General features: G+C 40.8%; 1 non-coding gene across 1 annotated transcript; it reads left to right on the top strand.

Annotated features, from left to right (window-relative positions):
• Positions 1–1,511: 1,511 nt before the first annotated feature.
• Positions 1,512–1,618, top strand: LOC127133621 (small nucleolar RNA R71). Its single transcript, XR_007807574.1, has one exon. It is a non-coding gene; the product is annotated as a small nucleolar RNA R71 (small nucleolar RNA).
• The last annotated feature ends 2,748 nt before the right edge of the window (positions 1,619–4,366 follow it).

Below are 4,366 nucleotides of genomic sequence, written 5' to 3'. Positions count from 1 at the left end.
GAATGATAGGTGTACTGGCATCTTCTTTAATGTCCATGATTATGAAGTCGGTAGAAATGTAAAATTGACCTACACGAACTGGGACATTCTCTAGTATACCGACAGGATATTTGATTGAGCGGTCAGCTAATTGAACGAACATCTTTGTCGGTCTTAACTCTCCCATACTGAGCCTTCTACAAATGGTTAGGGGCATTACGCTAATGCTGGCTCCTAGATCGCATAGAGCTTTGTCTATGAAGAACTTTCCAATGACACAGGGTATGGAGAAACTACCCGGGTCTTTTAGTTTGGGAGGCATGTTGTTCTGGATTATGGCGCTACACTCGGCAGTAAGTGTAACTGTTTCGTCATCCTCAATCTTTTTCTTATTAGATAGGATTTCCTTAAGAAATTTGGCATAGGAAGGCATTTCTGTAAAGGGTATCGTAATGTTTAATTGCTTCAGAAGCTCAACAAATTTCCTAAATTGATTCACAATTTTAGAACTTTTGAGTCTTTGAGGATACGGAATGGGTGGTTTATAAGGAGGTGGAGGCATATAAGGTTTCTCTTTCTCTTCGGCCTCCTGGGTATTTTCTTTTGTTTCCTTTGGTTCATTCACCTGCTCAGTTGAGGTTTTATCTGGTTTTTGGTACATGGCAGGGTTTTGGAGTCTCGGATCTACGGGTCCATCTACTTCTTTTCCACTTCTCAGTATAACGGCATTTGCATGTCCCTTCGGATTAGGTTGCGGCTGTCCAGGAAATGTTCCAGCTGGAGCGGCTGTAGATGCTTGATGTTGAGCCACTTGTGAAATCTGTGTTTCAAGCATGTTATTGTGGGTGGCTAAGGCGTCTACTTTATTCGCTAGTTGTTTAAGTTGCTCGCTAGTATGTATGTTTTGGTTCAAGAAGTCCTTGTTTGTTTGAGCTTGAGTAGCTATGAAGCTTTCCATCATCAACTCGAGATTTGACTTCGTAGGCATGTTAGGAGCATTATTAGCTGGCTTTTGATATCCAGGCGGAACAACTGGTGTTTGGCCAGGTGCATAAAGGGCATTGTTATTCTTATACGAGAAATTGGGATGGTTTTTCCAACCAGGGTTGTAAGTATTTGAATAGGGATTTCCTTGTGTGTAGTTCACTTGATCGGTTGGGACTCCTGCTAATATTTGACATTCTTGTGCAGTGTGTCCAGGATTTCCACATAGCTCACAGTTTGGAGTTACAACGGCCACGGTGGCCGCGGGTGGTATGGTCAAGTTATCTAATTTTTGGACAAGGGCATCTACCTTTGCATGAACATGGTCAAGGCTACTGATTTCGTACATTCCACCCTTAGTCTGGGATTTTTCCACTGGAGTTCGTTCACCTCCCCATTGGCAATGGTTTTGGGCCATGTTTTCAATGAGTTGATAAGCTTCGGTGTATGGCTTATCCATAAGTGCACCGCCCGCGGCAGCGTCTATTGTAAGTCTTGTGTTGTACAGAAGCCCATTATAAAATGTGGGAATGATCACCTAGTCTTCTAGACCGTGATGTGGATATATCCTCATCATGTCCTTGTATCTCTCCCACGCTTCGTAGAGAGATTCCATATCTTTTTGCCTAAATCCGTTGATTTGAGCTCTCAGCATAGCAGTTTTGCTCGGCGGAAAGTATCGGGATAAGAAGACGTTCTTCAGCTCCTCCCACGTTGTAACGGAGTTGGAGGGCAAGGATTGCAACCAAGCCCAAGCTCTGTCTCTTAGAGAAAAGGGAAAAAGGCGCAGTCTTATCGCATCTTGAGATACACCATTCGCTTTTACAGTATCTGCGTACTGCACAAACTTGGTCAGGTGCTCATTAGGATCTTCTGTTGGATTTCCAGCAAATTGATGTTGTTGGACGGCTAATAAGAGTGAGGGTTTCTGCTCGAAATCGTTTCGATTGATAGCGGGGGCAGTAATGCTGTTGTGAGGTTCTTGTTGAGATGGGGTAGCGTAGAATTTAAGAGGACGATTCTGTGGTACTTCGTCAGCCATGTTTGGTTTTTCTTCTGATTTAAGAGGAAATGAGATATCGGGAATACCGTACTTTTGTTGATATTCGTGTATTCGACATCTCACATATAGGAAACACTATAATTCAGGGATTGGTGGTGCTAAGTTATCGCCTTGTGAGCGAGTACTTGGCATACAATCAGGGAAAGAAAAGGAGAGAAGATTAGTTTTCGTTTTTACCTTAGTCTATACCGTGCAACGGAAGAATCGCACTATTCGACTAAAATAGGTCCCCGGCAACGGCGCCAAAAACTTGATGCTTGTCGTGGCTATATAAAAAATATAGTCTGTTGGGTACTTGACTGCAAGTGCACAATCTAGTCGCTTTAGTTTTAAAAGATATCGATCCCACAGGGACCTATGGTCAAACTAGTGCTGCTAACGTCACTATGTTTAGCTAAGGGAATTGACTAGTAAGAGTTCAGGGGTAATATAGTAAATCTAAGGAAAATTTTCGGTTTTAAGAAAGAATTAAAGGAAGGAATCAGTATGCAGCGCATTAATCGTCAGGGATTCGATAAGTCACCGGTGAATAGTTTAAATGCCAAATATCTCTTAGTAGAAAATGTTTATTTAAAAGACTTTATCTCACACTCTCGTGGTTGTTGATTTGGCCTATAACTTTAAGGCAGAATGTACGCTCTCGCTGTCCCATTTGAAGTCAAAATTACTTTTTGAAAATAAATAAATTCTAATTGGTTTTAAAGTGCTCTCGCTGTTTTTAAACCCAATGCCTAATTTTTACTATCCAGCTCGAGCCTCACGCTCTCGCGATTGTTGGTTCTCACCTTAGTTAATTTCCCACTCTCGTGGCAAAATCGTATTAAATAGCTTTTCACGCTTTTGTGATAGAGTTAATTAAATTTAGATTAAAAACCTCAGCCTAAAAGGTTATTTGAAAAAAAAAAGATTTTCACCGATTATTATTAAATCCCATCAAATTAAGTTGCTACATACCGATACCGGTAGTTTAGCCGGACATATTAATTAAAGCAATCACAAGGCATAAACAAATTAACTCAGTGGCAAACATGCTTATAACAATAAATGGGCAACAATAATAATAATTCAATAAAAGCCTAGAGATCGAAGTATAGAGTATAGCGATTCTTGGAGCACTTGAGCAGTCCTCCACAAGTCGGTAGGCTTTGCTTCTTCAATACAGATTACTACTTAAAATTAAATAAAGTGTAGTAGTTCCCTAGTGTAGGAAACTACTACTATGGCTAACTGAAAAACTAACTGGAAAAGGGAAACTATGAAAAGAATGGCGAATACAATAAGGCAACGGAAACAAGGTTGCTGGAAAGAAAGAAAAAAATGTTGAATGCCAAAAACTGGAAATTAAATTGCAGAGCGTCAAATCAAAGTAGGCGTCCTCAATTTTTCCCAATTGAGTCCTTTTTATAGTGTCCATTAGGTCTTGGTAGTTAAGGAATTCAAGGAACACTTGGTCTTGAGAGAGGAAATCGTGGGAAAAGTTTGTTGGAGGAAATATAGGCACTTTTAGGTGCCTGTTGCTGACTGCTTCAAAGCGCAGTTTGTGGTTGTGTGACGCTCGTCATGGGCCTGTGACGGTCGTCACAGTCTGGGCCGTGACGAGCATCATGAATGTGTGGCGATCGTCACATCAGCAAAATCTGCTTTTTCTGTTCTTCTGGTTTTTCTATGCTTTTTTACTTGTTTCTTCTTCTTTTTCTTCCTTTTCTTCATTTTGCTCTTTAATGCATGGAGATTTAAATACTTGCAAAAACAACACGAATACTTGCGCAAAAATCGGGATATTAATCGAAATGATGTGATTACTGAGTGTAAGTAAAGGCAATTATCTGATGTGTTTTCGCGTTATCAAACTCCCCTAAACTTGAATCTTTGCTTGTCCTCAAGCAAACACAATTTGAAAAATAGAATTTAAACGCGGATACATTACCTGTTCGTACGTGGTTGTCAGGTGGATTGTTAGGATGTCCGATATTGAGTGAAACACCAAAGGTACTGTGATGACACGAGCTTTCAGCTTTATCATAGATCTCTCCTTTACACAAGCCAGTTTGAATCATACTATTATAGCTCGACCTAGTGTCTCTGTTTCTATTTCACCCGGTTTCATTCTAGCACAATCACATTAAGCCCTTTTGTCTCCGCACGCACTTAGTGAAGTAGCCGGTTAGTGACTTTGATCCTTTTTTTAGCACGGGGGTCTGGTACACTAGTGTGGTACCCCTTTATATATCCCATTTGAAGGTTGTGGGGGATCGAACCGTAGTTCGCCCTACCGAGTCCAGTACCAGGTACCTCTGGACCAACCAACTGGGGTTTTTATTCCTTCTTTTTGCATAACTT

The sequence above is a fragment of the Lathyrus oleraceus genome, chromosome 3 (genome assembly GCF_024323335.1).
Source record: "Lathyrus oleraceus cultivar Zhongwan6 chromosome 3, CAAS_Psat_ZW6_1.0, whole genome shotgun sequence".
NCBI classification, from domain to species: Eukaryota; Viridiplantae; Streptophyta; class Magnoliopsida; order Fabales; family Fabaceae; genus Lathyrus; species Lathyrus oleraceus.
Note: the sequence above shows the minus strand (reverse complement) of the source record. Positions and strands in the feature narration are given on the sequence as shown.